Here is a 23,748-nt window from a genome sequence, read left to right as displayed (position 1 = left end):
GGGAAATACTTGTAGTGATCATAATGTAAAGTCATAACTCCAGTGACTTTGCTCTGGTTGCAGAGTTGTGGAGTGCCACAGTCTGCACATCACAAGATAAGAGTCATTTTGACAAATGAATGTATGTCTACAGAAGGCCTGGATGGATAATAAGCATATGGAAATCATGTTCTTGAAGGAATAACTGATGAGACCGTACACAGTATTTTACCCCAAAAAAGAAAAATGCTAAGAAATACCAAAGGAACTAGTAGTTGGAAAAATTTAAAGAGTATAAAAAAATCAGAGAAGAGCGAATTAATTCACTATTGCCTATATTTTCTTTTTTGTTATTTATCTTTATTTTGCCTGAATTTGCTTATATTTTCCTGTAGAACTTAGCTAAATCAATAATTAAGAAACAGTACCAGGGCTTCCCTGGTGGCACAGTGGTTGAGAGTCCGCCTGCCGATGCAGGGGATGCAGGTTTGTGCCTCGGTCCGGGAGGATCCCACGTGCCGTGGAGCGGCTGGGCCGGTGAGCCATGGCCGCTAAGCCTGCGCGTCCGGAGCCTGTGCTCCGCAACGGGAGAGGCCACAACAGTGAGAGGGCCGCGTACCACAAAACAACAACAACAACAACAACAAAAAAAGTACCAGGGTTTAAAACCAAGTTCTGGAACCATAAAATTAGAAAGACAGAGATATCAACAACTTACATTCCAGAGAAATTCTCCTCAAGACATAGGGGAAAACTGAAATACAAAGACTATCCTCTTCTTGATGCATAAAATGATGATGTATCTGTATGTAATTATTTAATTTATTATATGCTAAATAATTCCAAACTTAGGCATAAGTACCTTCAAGTTTAATTCAGCCGTTTGGGTATACATTGAAATCTCCCATCTAAAGGAGCAATTACCAATTCTGGGTTATTTGCATTAGATTAGGATGGTTTTATGAGGTTTTCACTTAATAGCACATATATCTTACGTATATATTCAGCTCCTTATCCCTCTTTTCACATCTTTCTTATGTATCTTAATATCTGTTCTTCTTCCTGTATGGCATTAGCGTTAGATCAAAATCTTTTAAGAACCGTGCAATAAAAGTTAACCCACCTTAGGTTTTCCCCAGTCCCCAGTCTAAAGCCATAAAAAGATTAATTGTATTTAAAAATTTTATAAGGATTTTTACTCTTAAAATATATACCTTGTTCAGGTATCACTCACTATATATAAAATTACCTGCTAAACATATAGAGAATATATAAAATAAGAACACATAAACTTCTTCCCAAAAATATAGTTTGTGACAAAAAACCAATAAACTTATCATCTACTTAAAACCGATACGTGCAAATTGCATTAATCATGAAATATAACATTACATTTGATCCCACTTTACTAATCCTAGATTTTAGAAATATTTTATAAAGTCTATAACTGCTAGTGATTATTTTCCAAAGTCAAAATTACCAATATTTTGAATTAATATAAAAAGAAATATTCCATTTTTTTTATAAAGTCATTTATTCAGTTATTTATTTTTGGCTGCGTTGGGTCTTCGTTGCTGAGCACAGGCTTTCTCTAGTTGCGGTGACTGTGGGCCACTCTTCGTAGTGGTGCCCGGGCTTCTCATTGCACTGGCTTCTCTTGTTGCGGAGCACAGGCTCTAGGCACACGGGCTTCAGTAGTTGTGGACCGCGGGCTCAGTAGTTGTGGCCCGTGGGCTCTAGAGCGCAGGCTCAGTAGTTGTGGTGCACAGGCTTAGCTGCTCTGCGGCATGCGTTATCCTCCTGGACCAGAGTTTGAACCCATGTCCCCTTCACTGGCAGGCGGGTTCTTAACCACTGCGCCACCAGGGAAGTCCCAAAATATTCCATCTTAAGAAATCCAAACAACAATCCATTTTAGCTCTATGTTTCCTTGAGGATTTAGGGAAATTGTCCTAGATAATTCACTCCATGGTGTCTGTGATAATAATGTGATAGAACATGTTTATTAAATACTGATTTACCTTTAATATTTCAACTGATTTGCCTTTCATATTTTTTCATAAAATATTCTATAGTAGACTAAATTCAAAAAATATTTTAACACATATTTCAATAATCATTTTTATGGCAACAGGAGACAGGAGTGGAATGAGCCATTCAAATTTAGAGGATTCTAATTTGGGAGGTACAGGGGGACAGGATATTATATAAATTATTGAGCATGCACTAACCTAACATCCTGGATGATGGCGAAATCAGAATGGACACAAAATCTGAACCACCTGTACACATAAACTGTGGAACTGGTAGAACACCAGACCTTCTTTTAGGGAATATTTTTATGTCTTTAGTCACCAAACTCTCTTCATAGCAACAGATAATACAGCAAAACTAATCAATTTGAAGTTCATAAAGTATTAGATGAGACTATTTTTTTAAATTAATTTTTGTTGGAGTATAATTGCTTTACAATGTTGTGTTAGTTTCCACTGTACAACAAAGTGAATTAGCTATACATATACGTATATCCCCTCTTTTTTGGATTTCCTTCCTGTTTAGGTCACCACAGAGCACAGAGTAGAGTTCCCTGAACTATACAGTTGCTTCTCATTAGTTATCTATTTTATACATAATATCAATAGTGTATATATGTCAATCTCCATCTCCCAATTCCTCCCCCACTTTCCACGCTTGGTGTCCATGCATTTGTTCTCTATGTCTGAGACTATTAGATGGAAGGTGGGATCAGAAAGGGGAAATTAAGGAGCTGCTGACTAGGTGTGAATGCCCAAAGGGCACAGCTTCCTCCAGAGTTCAACATCAAAACATCTTGTAATTTTGACATTGTTTAATTTTACCATTCTCTTTCTTTCATTTTTTTCTGCCTTCTACTTGTTTGGTCTGACTTTTCAATAAAATGTTCTCATAGAATATTTTTTCCTTTGTTTTGCTCTCCATGGTTTCTACAAAGCTATAGTAAACCTTTGTTACCCCTGAAGAAAAAAATTCAATGTAGCTATTGCTAAATCTGAAATAAACAGATCTGTTTAATAGAATCTGAATTTTAACAGGACCCGCAAGAAATTCATATGCACATTAAATTGAAAAGAACTAAATTTAGAAAAAGTGTTCAACAACAATACTAATTAAATTTTCATAGGCAAGTCAAAAACACCTAAATACTGCCACTTTTGGGGTTACGTTCAAAATGCATTTCTGCAGAATAAAGGAGTATCCCTCAAGTAGCAGGGAGAAATTTAACTTTAAAAATCTACCCTTAACATTTCAGTACCCATAAATGGAGGTCTCTGCCTATGACCCTTTCTTTTCCAACATCTGGCTCTGTTCTGTAACAGGAGGGTTCTTTACGCATCCTCAAGGTCTCACCAGTCTGAATGTCCAAGCTCCATGCACCCACTGCTACAAATAACCACCCAATGGCCACTGTCACACCCAAGGGCAGTGACAAGATGCAGACCTGGAGGATGGCACAGGTTGCTCTTTCTAGACTTGGAACAAGGTTCCTCATAGGCGCGAGATCTCAGAGAACATGCTCTTGGCTTCAAAGACTGAAGCAAAGCACAGTTAAAGGAGGACCAGAACCAAGCCGTGGAATATATGGGACCCAGATCTGGGGCTCCTGTTTTCTGGGTCTGTGGGTAGCACTATCTTTGTGAAGATCATATAAGATTTTGGACCAATACCTTAAGATTTATGTCAATATTCTTCTCTATCTAAAACTGATTTGGAAAAAAGACACCCAAATACATGCAAATTAATGTTGTAATTAATTTTATATATCATTTTTCTAAGAGAACAAAAGAAAATTCTCTTTAATGTAGAACAGTAAGCGTCTGTGAGCTACACCTTTTAATTTGGACAGAAGTCAGAAACCTCCTCCCACCCCTGTTAATTTAGATAACTTGAAAAGAATCTTAAATTCAATTTTCTTTCAGTCTAAGTTTCCTTTTCCACAAACACCCTGGCCTATTATGTATTGCACATTTATATTATCAGATACCACTCATACTACGGTATGCATGAATACACTTTTAATCTAAAGTTTGTAGTTGAACACTGAAATAGAAGAATTGCGGAAGAGATCGGTGGGAAAAATAAATCACGTTTCATAAAAGAACAATAACAGGACAGCAAAAACCTCTTCTCTCTTAAGTAGGCTATTTTACTTCTGAGCTCAACATTTATCATTTCTTTCCTAGACCTTTTTCCTAGAAAAACATACACATCTAGATCTGAATATTAACATTCAGTAAATATTTAAATTAGTGCTGAAGAGAGGGTATTTTGCAAGCCCAATAGATTGTGCTCATTCATTCATAACTTCCTTCAGCTCTTTGTTTTGCATCTTATGTCTAAGCACTGATTTCTATAACTCTTAATATATTTACAATAAATGGAAAACCTGGTTAAACAATTTTCTTTTTCTACAGGGCTAAAATTAATCTCAGTTTGCCATGAGGAATGTGAAACTACTGTAGACTTTTTTGAAAAAGCATGTAAAGCACAATGCTAATCAAAAGTTTAACTGAATCAAAACGCAAAACAGCTACTTTGATAATGTATTCAATTGCTAATTGAAATTCAATGTTATTAAAAAATTAAAAATTTTAGATGCCATAATTTCTTAAATAACCTTTTGTTCATTACATGTTAAATATCTGACTGAGTTAAAAAAATATTCAACTGCTTGGTGTTAAATCACTTCGGCACACTCTTAGCAAATAGCTTCATAAACCAAAGAAGACGGTGTTGTAAATATTGTGCCAGCAGGTAAAAACTATCAACAGTTTTGCAGGTATCATCACCTACCCACTTCAAAAAATCAATAACTCAAATATTTTGTTGAATGTTTTAAATTCTCCTTTCCTATCTCCTCCAAGAATTGGGTTCTTGCTATAAGCCTCTCCCTATACTGGAAGCCTTTAAAGAATATTTGCCATTGAGTCACTTTGTGCGCTTTCTGCCTTCCAATTTGTGCTTTAAATGTTTGGACAATGCTGTCTTTGAATCCAGGTCATGTCCTTGAGTCCCCAAGGGTCAAGTTCATGGCTGATAACAGTTCCTTGCAAGCATGTTAGCCATATTGGTATGGGATTATAAGAGGTTCTTTTCACAGTATTATGTCACACATTCATTCTGAACATGTTATATTTTAATAAACTATTTCTTTTAGAAGAGCTGCAGATTTACAGACAAATAACAAAGCTATTACAGACTTTCCGTATACTTTAGACTCAATTCCCTCTATTTTTATCATTTTACATTAGTACGGTCCAGTTATTTTAATTAATGAACCAATACTGATACATTAGTAAATAAAATCAATACATTGTTCAGAGTTCCTTAGTTCTTACCTTTCTCCTGTTCCAGAATTTCATGCAGGGTACCACATTCTTTAGTTTAGTTATGTCTCCTTAGGCTCCTCTTAGCTGTGGCAATTTCTCAGACTTTGCTTGCTTTTGATGCCTTTAACTATTTTGGGAAGTAACAGTCAAGTACTTTGTAGAATGTCTCAATTGGAATTTGTATTGTAGTTTTCTCATGATTAGACTGAGATTATGTGTTTTGGGGGAGGAAGACTACAGAGGTAAAGTGCTATTTGCATCACATTATATCAAGTGTACATACTATCAACATGAATTATCAGTTTCTGTTGACCTTGGTCAGCTGGTCGAGATAGTGGTTGTCAGACTTCTCCACTGCAGAGCTACCCACTCCACTTTTTTCATACAGTGCTCTTTGGAAGAAAGTTGCTACCTACAGCCCACACGTAAGAAGCAGGGATTTATGCTCCACCCCCTTGAGGACAAAGTATGTATGTAATTATTTGGAATTCTTCTGCACAGGAGATTTGTGCCTTCTCCATCATTATTCAATCATTTATATCAATATAGACTCATGGATACTTAATCTTTGGCCTATAATCTAATGCTGCTTTATTTTATTGTTCGAAGTGTTCTAGCTATAGTCTTTGAGAATTCTTTCAGTTGGATCCTGTGTCACTTTCACATACCCGCATCAATGTAAGACGGTTGGTGTGTCTGAGCGTGTCCTTACTTTCTGGCTCTTCGCTGTGCTCCAGGCCTCTCTTGTATATTTTCTGTCCCATCTTAGTATCAGCCATTTCTCCAAGGAGCCTTGGTTCCCTTTACTGGGGAATGGCATTATAAATCAAAAATTTAGGAGCTGCGTGTACTCATTGCTACTCGGGTATGTGTCATTGACTCTAGGCTCTCTCAACTGACAGAGCAAGGAAATATATGTGTGTATACCAACCCATGTACACGCACATATCTATAAATACTTCTTTACGCAACCATCTCCATCTACATTAAACTAAATATGAGTTCATAATATTTCCAACTTTAATACATTAACACAGGGATCATTTTAGCCCCATTCTTTTCCTTACCTCTAAACTCTCTAGCAGTGGGAAAAATGTGGTTCCCACCATCTGCCATGCATTTACTTAATTGTTCAATTTCAGTATATGTGATTAGCAGGACTGAATTTTTAACCTCTACCCCTGTGGGAAACAACCTTACTGTTTCCCAAAACTCGAGTACAGTGTTTACATGCAGTCCATTTTGCCTTTTGCTCTGCATCCACACATTCTGATCAGCCCAAGAAAAATCACTGATTTTTAGTTTGTTCAGTTTTTTCTTGTTTTAAAGAAGAGAATGACAACCTGCAAGATCTTTACATATCGGAGCTGAAAAGACCATGCTATTTTTTATACTTACATTTAATTAACTTCCTACCAGAACAAATGTTTCAAAGAACAAAAGATTTCAAGTGAAATTTTCAATTTTGTAGTATGTGCATTTTAACTAGCATTTGTTCCCAGGTATAGAGAATGAAGCTACAGTGTGATTTTAGGTACATGCAATTTTCTAGCAGAATTTCTGAACAGCCTACTGCAAGCCTGGAAATCATTTCCATTAACTTGTGTCTAGGATAGTAGAACAAAATGTTTGGAACATATTGTTTCAATTATTCATCGATCAATTATTCATTATGTATTAAATGCCTAGTAACTGCCCCCAACTATTGAACTGAGATATAGAGTTTTCCTGTGAACTTGTTCTGTCTTTAGTTTTTCTGTTTTGAAAGAGGTTACTTTAGATGATGTTCCTGTTTGCAGATCAGTAGACATAGTTTTCATAGAAACATTCCTCTTTAGGGCAAAAAGAATATTTTTTATGACATGAGAGTCCAGGGCTATGGGTAGAAAAGCTAAGGTTTCTAGGTCTTCAAAGGACAAACTTTATTTCAGGCAATTCATGTTTAAATCATTCAAAGTAATTAATAGAAAATATAAAGAGTAAAATATGCTTTGGGTAAAACCACACTGCAAAATATGGAAATTATGGAAAATATGGAAACCACACTGCAAAATATGGAAACACTTTTAGAATATTTCTTATTACGTAACAGGTTCCCCCTATGTGCATGCATGTGTGTGCATGTGTGTGTGTGTTTAATTGCATTAAATCCTGTGCCTCAAACTTAAAGACAATTTAGAATGATTTTAAATATGGACCATGTTCATGATATGCCAGTATTTCTGGTTCATAAGCAAGAACAGACATTGCCCAGAACCATCAGGTTGATGACTAGGTGGTTACTGAGTTCTGACTAGTAAAACCAAGTGCATAAGATCTAAGATAGTCCATAGCACACTCCACAACAGTCAGTTTTAAAATTTCACAAATATTAGTAAAGCTTAAACTCCATACACCATGGCTTGTATTGCAAGAGTCTTAAAGAATGAAAACAGTTTGAACATGACGGATATTTCAGTCAAATTGATTCTGCTGTGGTACACAAACCAATGAACATGGAGCCCTCCAAAAGGGCTTGGAGAGAATGTGATGACCGATTTTCTCATACTGATATGGTTTTAGTTTTTTATTCTCCTTCACTTTTCCTCAGTCTACAAACACTAGCCTTGCAAGTTATTGTGATGAGAACACCTGGCATATTTTACTGTTATTATTGCAAGAGTATTTGAGGTAAAGTGTCATCGAACTGACTATCTTAAAATATTTAATGAAATTAAATGTATTTTTAAAGATTAGGAAAGGTCTAGCTAAGTTCCAAGGTTACACTTTGGTGATAGAATATACTCCTTCAAAGTGAAAGTAATAGGCTTTTCATTTATGGAGGTATTAGAGGTTTCATTCTTTTCAAACATGGTTCCATTTAATTTAGCAAAGTAGGAAACAGGGAGTTGGAGAGAGAGGTAAAAGTTTCTTCATAATGTGACAAGATACTTGGTCTTTGGTACAGTTTATGAAAGAGCTGAGAGATTTTTGTCCTTTTTCTAACTTCAGGGAATTTAGCTTTAAGTTAAAAGCGCTTTTCACCGGTGAAACTGATTTTTTTCCTTAATCTGGAGGAAGCAGACTCTGTGTAGCCCAGCAGAGGAGGGAGAGGAGGTCAAGGGGTAAACAGTTTGGTGCCGCACATCTTGGGTTCAATCCTGGGCATGTGATCTCCAGCCCTCCTGGCCTCCCAACAGGGAGAACCCAGTGGTGGCTGAAGCTTAAAATGCTTGAGAAACACTTCTAAAAAATATCTGAGAGAGTCCCTAGATCGTTTAGACTTTTCTGTCACAGTCTTTGCTGTTCAATTATTTTTCTTTTTAACAGGACAGAGGATACTGGCAACATAGCTGCAATTTCCTTGAAGGGAGCTCTTTCTTTCTGGAGTGAGCAGTCCTCAACGAAGCTCTGAATGTGATCAAGTCACACTTTTGCATTTAAGAGGACACCAAACACCAAGTGGAGAAAACTTCCTTTCCGTTTATTTTATTCTTGTTCAAAGAGTGAAATGAGCACCATGTTCTACAAGCTCTAACAGCCCTTAAGAGCTAAAAGTTCATTTTTCAAACTGGTTGCTTTGAGAATGCATACGCATGGTCTAGGAGTAGAGTCCTTCTACACAATTTCAGTGTTGAGAAATGACCTATGGGCACCATCTCTAAGATTTAGAATTTTTAAATAGGCTGAAAAATGTGTCTTTGGTGTCCTCCAATATATTGCTATTCTAGTGCTATGTCATAATTCTGGAGGCGCCTCAAATTAGGCACAATTCTGAAATTGAGGCGACAATGTTGATTAAAAATGTTATTACATTTTGCTAAAATACTCACATTTATTATTTCAAAGCTGGATGTTTCTTAACTGTGGTTGCTTTCCACTTCAGTTCATCAAAGTTAACATTTGCCAGAAAAAAGGACAGAGTTCTACCATCTACCTCTGACTACAAACAAACAAACAAATCAAACAATAAACAACTCTTCTACGTGACATCCATCCTCTGGATTTTTCTAAAATACTAGGTTGTCAGAAGAAAATTCTAATTTTCACCCGTATGTTTTGTACTCTTTTGCCCATAGCTGAGGGTTACTTAGAAGCATGATCTACTAACATTTACTACCAAATTTAGATCACTGAATCTTTAAGCAGGAAATTGCCATAAACACTTTAATCAAAAGGCCCCTTGAAGTAAAATGAAGTAAAGTTTTTTTATTAAAAAAGACTCTGGGACAATATGCATCTTAAGTTTAATCTTTGTAAATTATTGTAAGTCAACAGAAGTTCATCCACAGTTTTTCACTCTTGCTTTTGTTTTTTCCTTAAGTCTATTAATTCACATATTCATGGTTAAAACTATGCCTGAAGAGTATCTTGTTTTCTCCCTCAAACCATTATTTTTCCCAGTATATCCTTTTTTGACTCTCCTCACCTCCTTTCACATTTTTGATAACTTTTTCTTCTTCATTAAACAATTTTTGTGTATTCATCTATGCTTCTACACTACTATAGATTCAGAGTTCATTTTATAGAAATCACGTAGTGAAGAGGTGTTAAATAGAGAGGCAAATGGCCAATATGTCTGAGTTTGCACAGACTGTGCCTCCAGGTAGCCTAAGCATCAGCTGGCTCAGTCTCATTGTGTTTGTATATCACTAATCTAAGGAGTTATAACACGATTCTCCTCACCCCCTTTACTATTTTAACATTTTGGGGCCTAGAAGTACAGATGGAAATGAATGTAAAAAGGATTCCATAAAGCATAAAATATTCATTATTGTTCCCAATAGGCTGCTTATTTTTCAGATCCTGCTGGGTCCTGCCAGAGAAACAGAGGGTGTTCACTGAGGGAGCACACTTAATGGAAAATCGTTGCATTTTTCCTAATGCTCAAATTGGCAGTCTGTGTGTCATATGCTGAACACATAGAAATTCATGTACGTGCACAGGGCAGTTGAACACAATCTGGGAAATGTCCATAAACATGATTTTCATATGTATTTAATATCTGATAGGAGAGAACAAAGGGAATACATCTTTTATAAATAATGAGATCCAGTATGATTAATGATGTGTGCATGGTACATATATATATGTGCACACACATACATATGTATTTATGCATTGTATGAATACATCCCATTTGTTTAACAAGACTTTATTTAGCTAGAATCTAAAAATATGGTGAAGCATATCTTCATAAGCAAATCCATTTTAAAGATTTCTTTTCAACACATAATTACATTTTAAATAGACTAAGTATGTTTGATAAACCTCCTATTCTCATAATACAGGTTTGACTATTGTTCTCTATTAATAATGAAAACTATCAGATACATTTTACTTCTCCTTTATAGTCGGCCTCAATTATGCTAAACTATATGTTCAAACTACCTTACAAAACCAAAAGATGAATCATTTGTGAAAAGGAAAACTTATACTTCTTTCTGGGAAAATCAGTGTTATTACTATACAATTAAAGAACTAAAATAATGTTACCAAGACTATGAGTTCAGCTCCATTAAATATCTTTCCTAGTTGCATAATACCTTAGCTCTTTTATTATGTTTCGAAAAGCCATCTCACATACTACATTATTCCACTCACTGAAAGATAGAAATGAGAAAGGTAAACTGCTGCTTCATTCTGAATACCCCATTTTTTGCTAGTGTTGATTAGCTAGTAATCAAGTGTGTATAAAATTCTTAATTCAGAGTTTCTTCTTGAATCTCATCTTAGGTAAAGATCTATAAGATGTGTAAAAATTGCAGGAAGATAACAAAAACACATATTCTAAGTACAAAATAAAATGTGACATTTAAAAGAAGAAATGGACAAATAACAAAATAAAAGGAAACTGGTAGGTTCTTTTTATACATGAAGTGTCTGGAAAACTTATGGTTAAAGCAGTAATTATTAACAGGGGGAGAATTTCTTCCCAGGGAACGTTTGGCAGTGCCTGGAGACACATTTAGTTGTTGAACCTGGAGAGAGAAGGGTGCTACGGGTATTTAGGGGGCAGAGGCAATGGAAGCCACTAAATATTCTACAGTGCAGACTTTAGCAAGGAATTCTCTGGACCAAAATGACAATACTACATGGACATTGGGAAAGTCTAGTTTAGAGTAACGGATGTGACTGTTGAGATAAAAATGTGACATTGTAATTGGGGTGGAGGTTTTGATATTGTTAAACAGAAGAGGGTTATATATTTGTTAGTCTAAGGAGTGTGAATTTGGTTTGATAGTTATGACATACTGTAATTCTTAATTATGGGAACAAATACCTGAAAATATCTATTTAGAGAAAACTCCTTTAATCACTAAGTGCCAGTTGGATTATTGCACGAGAAACCAAGGTTAAGAAGGGCAAAATGATATTGCCGTAAAAATCTACTGCAGGTTGAAGGATAAATTGTGGCTTAAAGCATGTAGAAAAAATAAATATGGGATTCAAGGAAAGGAAGGAAGTAATAGGTTTAGTAACTAAAAATAAAGAGATACTAAATGAACAAAAATTGTTGAATTTGTGGTTGATTTCGGGAATGATGGTTGGGCTGATCATCACGCCAAGCATGTTGGTAATGATGACTAATTGTAGCAAGCAGTAATACATTTTTGGACTCTCAAAACCTTCCAAGTGGAGAACAAGAACTAAATCAGAAAAGGATTCGAGGGAACAACTAAAAGACTACAAGAAATGAAAAAATAAATAAATAACAGAAGTTTCAGCAAAGCAAAGCAGATCAACAGAATCCAGTGCAACAGATCAAGATAGGTGGGAAGCAGATAAAACAATGAGTGGAGGGTCCGTAAATGTCCCAAAGGACAGTGTTAGGAGACCTTCCGGGTTGGTGAAAATGTGGAGAGGTGGAGGGAGTGGTGCATCTGGAAAGAGCATGGAAGCTCCGTGTCCCATCCCGCATCCTTTTCTCTATGCATCTCTTCCATCTGGCTGTTACTGAGTTATATCCTTGTGTAATAAACCGGTAATCTACCGTGTGGCTGACAGGGTCTTGCTGCTCCGACCGGGCGTCAGGCCTGTGCCTCTGAGGTGGCAGAGTCGAGCTCAGGACATTGGCCCACCAGAGACCTCCCAGCTCCATGTAATATCAAATGGTGAGAGCTCTCCCAGAGATCTCCATCTCAATGTTAAGACTCAGCTCCACTCAACGACCAGCAAGGTACAGTGCTGGACACCCTATGCCAAACAACTAGCAAGACAAGAAAAAAACCCCACCCATTAGCAGAGAGGCTGCCTAAAATCAAAAAAAGGTCACAGACACATCAAAACACACCAAGAGACAGTCCTGCCCACCAGAAAGACAAGATCCAGCCTCATCCACCAGACACAGGACCCAGTTGGCTCCACCAGGAAGCCTACACAACGCATTGAACCAAACTTAGCCACTGGAGGCAGACACCAAAAACAAAGGGAAATACAAACCTGCAGCCTGCAAAAAGGAGACCCCAAACACAGTAAGTTAAGCAAGATGAGAATACAGAGAAACACACAGCAGATGAAGGAGCAAGGTAAAAACCCACCAGACCAAACAAATGAAGAGGAAATAGGCAGTCTACCTGAAAAAGAACTCAGAGTAATGATAGTAAAGATGATCCAAAATCTTGGAAATAGAATGGAGAAAATACAAGAAAAATCTTTCACCAATGGACAGATCATCCAAAATGAAAATAAATAAGAAACACAAGCTTTAAATGACACATTAAACAAGATGGATATAATTGATATTTATAGGACATTCCATCCAAAAACACCAGAATACACTTTCTCAACTGCTCACAGAAGAGTCTCAAGGATAGATCATATCTTGGGTCACAAATCAAGTCTTTGTAAATTTAAGAAAACTGAAATCATATCAAGTATCTTTTCTGACCACAACATTATGAGACTAGGTATCAATTCCAGGAAAAAAAAAACTGTAAAAGAAAAACCACATGGAGGCTAAACAATACACTACTAAATAACCAAGAGATCACTGAAGAAATCAAAGAAGAAATCAAAAAATACCTAGAAACAAATGTCAATGAAAACATGATGACCCAAAACCTATGGGACGCAGCAAAAGCAGTTCTAAGAGGGAAATTTACAGCAATACAATCCTACCTCAAGAAATAAGAAAAGTCTCAAATAAACAACCTAAACTTACACCTAAAGCAATTAGAGAAACAAGAACAAAGAAAAAACCAAAGTTAGCAGAAGGATAGCAATCATAAAGATCAGATCAGAAAAAAATGAAAAAGAGATCAAGGAAACAACAGCAAAGAGCAACAAAACTAAAATCTGTTTCTTTGAGAAGATAAACAATATTGTAAACCATTAGCCAGACTCATCAAGAAAAAAAGGGAGAAGACTCCAATCAACAGAATTAGAAATGAAAAAGGAGAAGTAACAACTGACACTGCAGAAATACAAAGGATCATGAGAGATTACTACAAGCAACTATACGCGAATAAAATGGACAAATTCTTAGAAAACAACCACCTTCCAAGACTGAACCAGGAAGAAACAGAAAATATAAACAGACCGATCACAAGCACTGAAATTGAAACTGTGATTAAAAATCTTCCAACAAACAAAAGCCCAGGACCAGATGGCTTCACAGGTGAATTCTACCAAACATCGAGAGAAGAACTAACACCTATCCTTCCCAAACTCTTCCAAAATATAGCAGAGGGAGGAACACTCCCAAACTCATTCTACGAGGCCACCATCACCCTGATACCAAAACCAGACAAATATGTCACAAAGAAAGAAAACTACAGGCCAATATCACTGATGAACATAGATATGAAAATCCTCAACAAAATACTAGCAAACAGAATCCAACAGCACATTAAAAGGATCATACACATGATCAAGTGGGTTTTATCCCAGAAATGCAAGGATTCTTCAATATATGCAAATCAATCAATGTGATAAACCATATTAACAAATTGAAGGAGAAAAACCATATGATCATCTCAATAGATGCAGAAAAAGCTTTCAACAAAATTCAACACCCATTTATGAAAAAACCCTCCAGAAAGTAGGCATAGAGGGAACTTACCTCAACATAATAAAGGCCATATATAAAAAACCCACAGCCAACATCATTCTCAATGGTGAAAAACTGAAACAATTTTCTCTAAGATCAGGAACAAGACAAGGTTGCCCACTCTCACCACTATTCTTCAACATAGTTTTGGAAGCTTTATCCACAGCAATCAGAGAAGAAAAAGAAATAAAAGGAATCCAAATTGGAAAAGAAGTAAAGCTGTCACTGTTTGCAGATGACATGATACTATACATAGAGAATCCTAAACACTCTACCAGAAAAGTACTAGAGCTAATCAGTGAATTTGGTAAAGTAGCAGGATACAAAATTAATGCACAGAAATCTCTTGCATTCCTATACACTAATGATGAAAAACCTGAAAGAGAAATTAAGGAAACACTCCCATTTACCACTGCAACAAAAAGAATAAAATACCTAGGAATAAACCTACCAAAGGAGACAAAAGAACTGTATGCAGAAAACTGTGAGACACTGATGAAAGAAATTAAAGATAATACAAACAGATGGAGAGACATACCATGTTCTTGGATTGGAAGAATCAACGTTGTGAAAATGACTATACTACCCAAAGCAATCTACAGATTCAGTGCAATCCCTATCAAACTACCAATGGCATTTTTCACAGAACTAGAACAAAAAATTTCATTATTTGTATGGACACACAAAAGAACCCAAATAGCCACAACAATCTTGAGAAAGAAAAACGGAGCTGGAGGAATCAGGCTCCCTGACTTCAGACTATACTACAAAGCTACAGTTATCAAGACAGTGTGGTACTGGCACAAAAACAGAAATATAGATCAATGGAATAGGATAGAAAGCCCAGAGATAAACCCACGCACATATTGTCACCTTATCTTTGATAAAGGAGGCAAGTATATACAATGGAGAAAAGACAGCCTCTTCAATAAGTAGTGCTGGGAAAACTGGACAGGTACATGTAAAAGAATGAAATTAGAACACTCCCTAACACCATACACGAAAATAAACTCAAAATGGATCAAAGACCTAAATGTAAGTCCAGACACTATAAAACTCTTAGAGGAAAACATAGGCAGAATACACTGTGACATAAATCACAGCAGGATCCTTTTTGACCCACCTCCTAGAGAAATGGAAATAAAAACAAAAAATCAACAAATGGGACCTAATGAAACTTAAAAGCTTTTGCACAGAAAAGGAAACCATAAACAAGATGAAAAAACAACCCTCAGAATGGGAGAAAATATTTGCAATTGAAGAAACTGACAAAGGATTAATCTCCAAAATTTACAAGCAGCTCATGCAGCTCAATATCAAAAAAACAAACAACCCAATCCAGAAATGGGCAGAAGACCTAAATAGACATTTCTCCAAAGAAGATATACAGACTGCCAACAAACACAAGAAAGGACGCTCAACATCACTAATCATTAGAGAAATGCAAATCAAAACTACAAAGAGGCATCACCTCTCCCCAATCAGTATGGCCATCATCAAAAAATCTACAAACAATATATGCTGGAGAGGGTGTGGAGAAAAGGGAACCCTCTTGCACTGTTGGTGGGAATGTAAATTGATACAGCCCACTATGGAGAACAGTATAGAGGTTCCTTAAAAAACTAAAAATAGAACTACCATACGACCCAGCAATCCCACTACTGGGTATAAACCCTGAGAAAACCATAATTCAAAAGAAGTCATGTACCACAATGTTCATTGCAGCTCTATTTACAATAGCCAGGACATGGAAGCAACCTAAGTGTCCATCACCAGATGAATGGATAAAGAAGATGTGGCACATATGTACAATGGAATATTACTCAGCCATAAAAAGAAACGAAATTGAATTATTTGTAGTGAGGAGGATGGACCTAGAGTCTGTCATACAGAGTGAAGTAAGTCAGAAAGAGAAAAACAAATACTGTATGCTAACACATATATATGGAATCTAAAAAAAAAAAAAAAAGGTTCTGAAGAACCTAGGGGCAGGAAAGGAATAAAGACACAGACGTAGAGAATGGACGTGAGGACACGGGGAGGGGAAAGCTAAGCTGGAACAAAGTGACAGAGTAGCACTGACATATATACACTACCAAATGTAAAGTAGATCGCTAGTGGGAAGCAGCCGCATAGCACAGGGAGATCAGCTCAGTGCTTTGTGACCACCTAGAGAGGTGGAATAGGGAGGGTGGGAGGGAGATGCAAGAGGAAGGAGACATGGGGATATGTGTATATGTATAGCTTGATTCACTTTGCTATAAAACAGAAACTAACACACCATTGTAACGCAATTATACCCCAATAAAGATGTTAATAAATAAATAAATAAAAATAAAGCAATGAGTGAATTTATGGAGGGAAGGTTAGGTAGAGCCTGAAGCTTATACAATTTGAGGGACAAGTCCTTAAGCAGAAAACGTAAAGTTTTAACTACAAATTAGGTACAAGGTTGAAAGGAGACCTTGTGATTAGGAGCTCTGAAGCTTATTTTTCATTGGCTCTTCAATAAATCTGCCTCTTCTTTTGAGGTAAATATATCAGTGTAATATCAGAAGGAAAGTGCAATTCTAGGAGGAGGGAAGAGGGAGCCAACTGAGTAGATGTCTGCAGTGACCATAAATTTCTAATGAAAATGAGGACACATAGTGTGAGAAAGAAAAGAATGTCTTAAGTCCTAGATATATTTTGTCTCAAAAATATGGAATATGTGATTATTCATGAAGTTTGAACATGGGAGTTAATTGCGGAATAGGCAGTTGCTGGAAAGAGTGGTAAGATTACAAAAGTCTTTTGTGGAAAAGTCAGAAACTTCACTAGAAACCATGTATCTCAGTGTGAGACAACTGATCCGGAAGGTCCTTCTGGATGATGAGAGAAATGTTTGTGGCACAATAGACAGAAGCTCAAGGGTGGGTACTATTGTCAACGGAAGTATGACAGCTACCAGAATCAAACGGAAAAGAGGACAGCTGAAAAAATTGGAAAGTAAGACAAATATGGCACAGCAGTACAGACAATATAATTTCATAATTTTACTCATATATGTTCCAAAATGAATATGAGAGTGATGTATTTGTCACTATTTAACTGATAAGGAGACAGATTAATTAATCACATAGATATCTGTTAGAACTTCCTCACATTAGATAGTGTTCTTACCACTGGAAACATTTTAAAGAAGACATAAGCCATTCTGTCAGCCAAAAGAGAATACAAAAAACAGATCTAGACATAAACAAGTAACCAAACATGAGATATGAAAGTGTTTTAAAAAAACATGAGACTATTTGCAAAATCTTAAAATGGAAGAGGACTCTTAACCAAGACTGAAAAATCTGATAACTATAAAGGGGAACATGGCATTTTATATAAAATACTTTTTAAATTTAGAGAGAAAGGACTAAGTAAAAGGAACAGATTATTTATAGAAAAATCTATCCAAATGGACAATAAAAATAAAAATATTTTAAAAAGAACTATATGGAAGTTCCCTGGTGGTCCCGTGGTTAGGACTCCAAGCTCTCATTGCGAAGGGCCCAGGTTCAAAAAAAAAAACAAAAAATACACAAGATAAAGAAAAAAAGAACTATACAACTAGACAACAATATTTTTCATGAGCATAGATGTAAAAATCCTCATCAAATTATTAGCAAATTGAATCCAACATTGTATAAAAAGGAATTACACCATACCAAGTGGGATTTATCCCAAGTATGTAAGGCTGGCTCAAGACATGGATACCAAATAATGTATTCCATCACATCAGTAAGTTAAAAAAGAAAAATAACATGACCATATCAATAACTGCAGAAAAATCACTAAATGAAATCCAACACCCATTTATGATTAAAACTCTCAGTGAATTAGGAACAAAGGGGAACTTCCTAAAATTAATAAAGAATATCTACCAAAAAATCCATGGCTAAAATCATACTTAACGGTGAAAAACTCAAAGCTTTTCCATTAAGATCAGATACAGTAAGATCCCCTTTCACTGCTACTTTGTAACATCATACTGGAAGTTATAACTAATGTAATAATACAGGAAAATACATAAAAGGTATACAGATTGGGAAAGAAGAAATAAAACTGTCTTTGTTCATAGATGCCATGGTCTTCTAAGTAGAAAATCTGAAAAGACAGACAAAAAAATACTCCTGGAACTAATAAAATTATAGCAAAGTTGCAGGATACAAGGTTAATATAAACTCAGTCACTTTCTTATACACACAGTAATACAAAAACAAGTAAAATTTGAAATTAAAAACACCATACTATTTACATTAACACCACAAAAAATGAAATAGTTATAAATTTAACAAACTTCATACAAGATATAAATGAGAAAAACTATAAAACTGATGAACAAAATCAAAGAAGAATGACATAAATGGTGAGATATTCCATGTTCTTGGACAGAAAGGAGCGCTGTGAATCCCTGTGACCAACTGTGATCAGTTGTTCACATCTTGATGTACAGATTCAATGCAATCCCAGTTAAAATCCCAGCCAGTTATTTTGTGGATATCAACAAACTGATTCTAAAGTTTATGTGGAGAAGCAAAGTCCCAGAATTGCCAACACAATACTGAAGAAGAACAAAGTCGGAAGAGTGACACTACCCAACTTCAAGACTTACTGTAAAGCTACAGTAGTCAAGACATTGTGGTATCAGTACAAGAAAAAACAGATCAATGGCACAGAGAAGACAGCCCAGAAATAGGTCCCCCATAAATATAGTCAACTGATCTTTGACAAAGGAGCAAAGGCAATATAATGGAGCAAAGATGGACCTTTAAACAAATTGTGTTGGAACTACTGGTCATGTAAAAAAAAAAAAAAAAGCTTGAATACACAGACCTTACAGCCTTCACAAATATTAACTCAAAATGAATTATAAACCTAAATGTAAAATGCAAAACTATAAAACTCCTAGAGTACAACATAGAAGAAAACCTTGATGACCTTGGGTATGAAGATGACTTCTTAGATACAACAAAGGCACAATCCATGAAAGAAATAATTGGTAAGCTGAACTTCATTAATATTAAAAACTTCTGTTTTGTGAAAGTGAATGCCAAGGGAATAAAAAGACAAGCCACAGACTAGGAGAAAATATCTGTATAAGACAGATCTGATAAAGTACTGTGACCCAAAATATAAAAATACTTTAAACCCAACAAGAACACAATCTTATTGAAAACAGACCAAAGACCCAAACAGACATCTCACCAAAGAAGACATACAAATGACAATAAGCAAATAAAAAGATGGATGGCACACGGTGGGAGGGGTATGAATGAGATGATGAAATGAGAGGACACCATAAGCAACTTCTTGGTTTCAAAGTGAGAACAGAGATAGAAGTTGTTAAAGGAATCAGATCTGCAGTGGTCTTAAGTTTGATTCTTGACCTCTCTATATCTGGCATTTAAAAACACCTCATTAGGCCTCAATTTTCTCATCTTTAAAGCATTATAGCACCTTTCTTGTTATTTTGAGAAGTACATTTTGTGTGTAAAGTGAGTAACATATGTCTTTAAAATCCCTTTTGTTCAGGCTCTTGCTAAGATCAGATTTGGGTTAATGCTGGGTTATTTATCATGTATTTTGGTTTCCCTACTTAATGAAACGTTTAATGGGATGGTTGTGTTTAGCAATAAGCAATATCCATGAAACTAGATGTTCCATATCAACCTCCACTAATTGAACAAGGCAGAAACAAACAGACCAGAAGCAACGTCCATGATTGCTGAAATGTTCTAAGGAATTTTTTTTTTCAGAATTCTTGCAATAGTTCAATAAAAGCAGCCAAATGAACAATGCAAGAAATGTCACTGAATTTAAACCAAGAGTTTACTGCAAATCAGGGTTAGCAGAATCTTTCTATTGATTGTGGTGTGACTGCAGTACAAACATTGTCCTCCTTAACTACATCCTATACAGAATTGCTAACTTTTTCCTAGATGGAGTATACATTTTAGAAACTGAAGAAAGTAAAGAAGAAAAATTCATCATTTTGATTGAAGGAAAATTGCAGAGGATGTTATAAATGTTTCTATTTCCTGAATTGCACATATAGAAATGCATCCGTGTCTTGAAGAGCAGACTTTGACAATGTAAACTAAGCTCTTCCCTGTGATGAACTTGAATAGCCAAGACAGACTGAATACAATACAATGCTTGTGCTTGAAACAGAGGTCAAATAACATAAAACTGAAAATTGTTTATTAAATTTAGAAAGATGGTCACTGGTGACCTTTGCTAGAGAAGCTATGCAGAAAACGTGTAAAAGCCATAATGGAATAATGTGGTAGACAGGAGGAACTGCTGTCCAGACCCCTCTTTGAGGGACGTGCAGTCAGCAGACAGTTCAGGATGTCAGTTCTTTCAAAGTGAGCATCACCACATCACCAGAGATCCCAAACTCTGATAAGTTGAGGAATTGAAAAAATGGAGATGTGTTTAGAAATCTCTCTCATTTAAAAGTTTATCTGTAATGAGGAAGAGAGAGGAGGTAGTAGCAGCAGAAGAAACAGTGTTAAGGGAGAGGTTTTATTATTTTAATGTTTTGGGGTGATAGGGGTTGGGAAGGACTTGAATAAATGTTCATGGAAAGGATGCTGTAAGCAGGGGCAGCTCTTTATAATGTCCCAAGCCTTCAAACTACAGTGTAATAATTTGACTCTTCCACTACATTAGCCCAAAGTCAGATATAAATTTGCATATTTAAATGAGTTCTTTTTTCTTTTGAAAGGGGCACAGATTTTGAAGAAAAAAAGAACAGTGATTATTTGGTGAGGTGGAATTAGTAGTGAGATCAATGGATTTCTTTATATCCCTTAAACCAACGTTTATATGTTCTGTAATCCATTCCAAGGTAGTCATAAAGTACAAAATTGCATGAAGATGCTGGAAATGTCAGCCATCAGTGTCACAAACAAAAATAGACATTTCACCTTACTTTCCAGGAACTCTGATGGTGAAGGTTTTTTGTTTTGTTTTTTAATTGTATTTCCTCAGAAAGGACAATTAAATTCTAAAAGCAAATTATCAGAATTAATGTTATTTATGACTTTTTCTCAGTCTTTTTTAGAAAAGAGAATATATTTCCTAAAGTAACATTCATGAATGATAACATAACTAGAAATAGCCCTAGCAAAATACGGCATTACTAATTGCTATTTGTCCCTTGATAACAGCATCCTGATAAGAATATTCGTATCTTTAGACAATCTAAAATGATTCCTTCTTGACCCAGAGGTTAAAATGTACTCCTTTTGACAAGAGGTGAAATAGGTGCTTTTCTCCCATCTAAGAAAACAAAATACACAATGACAAATACTTGTGAAGCTAATAAAGAAGTGAGCACAAACACGGTATATGACACAAGCGATGAGAAATCACCACTTTATGAACAAAGTTCTTATTCAGAGTATTACTGTGAAAGTTAAAGATGCTTAACTTTTATAGAAACCTACTATGATATAGGTATTTTCTTTCTGTTTTTATTTTATTTTTAATGGTGCCTAGAAAATTGCTTAGAAAATAGAAAGACTGGAGATTTTATACTTATTTCTAAAATCATTAATGAATGTAATTTACTAACAATACCTCTGTTATGATCTAATTGATTATTTTAATTGAGGCTGGAATTAGAACCACTAGTTCTGCTTTAGTCTGGAAAATACACACATTGGTGCATGCATACAGAGAGAGCACAAAACCAGTTGTTTCACTCTAGTATTCACAGATACTTACCTTTGCTCATAGAGCCAGGTTAGAGTATCTTATCGTCACTTACTTACAACACACATGCTTGCTAACAAAGAAGGCTATCATTCAGGATTTTGCAAAAACAAATCTACTTTCAGACTATACGCATGTAATGTTTCCCTGTTGCATGAAAACATAAGAGCCATTAAAAAGCTGAACATCTTTTATAAATTCACGAATCTGGAAATATTGAAGACAGGTTGACATTTCTTAGACATCTTACTGCAATTGACAATTATCTGAAATAGCATATGAAGGTGGTAAAAATGAAAAATTGTAAGTCTCAAGTAACTTATATAGCAGTCTATCAAATTTTTATTTTTATTTTGCAGTCTATCGAGTTTTTATTTATATAACATGATGACAGTAAAATAATCTACATCATAGCAATATTAAAACAATATTAAAGTGTTTTATGTTATATTCCCTGTTAGTAATAAAACCAAACACCTTAGTTACCAGTGTATAGACAAGCATGTTTTCATCAATGCACATGTTAGTGGTAGCAGACAAGCAGAATAGCAAATAAACAGCTAACTAAACAATCTTATTCTCTCCCTAGCAGAGCTTTTGATAGAACTGTGGAAAAAAATCCATATACTGTGTGTGAATACATATACCATATGGATGTGTATATATATCCATAAATTCAATTTTATATCTATCTGCATATACAGAATATATGTCTTTTTCTTATTATATGTGGCCATGCTACCAACTTTCCACTGTGTATTTCAGAAAGATTTTCCCCACGTTTATGAAAGCAGATGCTATTTACATATTCTGTTTGTTTACAACTCAACTTCCAAGGTACATCAGCCATGAAATTTCCCGTGGTCATGATACTTTCTTTTCTACTTAAATGTCCACTTTGTTGAAAACTGATTAGATTGGTTGTGGATTCAAACTAAAGAATTCCTTAAGGTGTCAGCAACACCTTTACTTTTAAATTCATGTTCAGCTTTGGTATTTTTAATTATATACAACAAAGGAATACATACTTAACTCAGTTTACTTAAAAAGAGTTATATTTTGATATACTTAGTAGGGTGCATTTTGACTCCTTCCTTCAGATGGCCAAAAACTGACAAGATATTTAAAATTTTGCATTTGTGGGATTTAAACATATTCAGATTTCTCGGATTAGGTCACCAATATTCTGGAATTTGAGTTCCTTGACTTTTCTCCTCTTTTCATTTGCCTACTTTGATACTTGGCTACAACACTTTCTTTTTCAGTTTTTCCTATTTCCTTTTATAATTTTTTAAAGAGTAGTAAACAAAACTACTCTATCCCTGGGACCTAACACATTTGTTTGGTATAATATGTCTTCAATAACTATTTGTTGATTAAATATATTGTCAATCTATAGTCTTAAATATCTTACCTACTTATTATTAACATCTTAGGTAAATTTCATGATTGATTTCAAGATAGTTAATTGAACTCGTTTTCTGGCCATAATTCTCCACCCTCCCATTCCTAGACTGTACTTCTCATTTCAAAAATCTCATCCTTGCTTGTGAACATTTGAAAAGTGTAAAGAAGAAACAGAAAGGGAGACGATTCATAATTTATTTTATGAACTCAGAT

The sequence above is a fragment of the Delphinus delphis genome, chromosome 14 (genome assembly GCF_949987515.2).
Source record: "Delphinus delphis chromosome 14, mDelDel1.2, whole genome shotgun sequence".
NCBI lineage: Eukaryota > Metazoa > Chordata > Mammalia > Artiodactyla > Delphinidae > Delphinus > Delphinus delphis.
Note: the sequence above shows the minus strand (reverse complement) of the source record.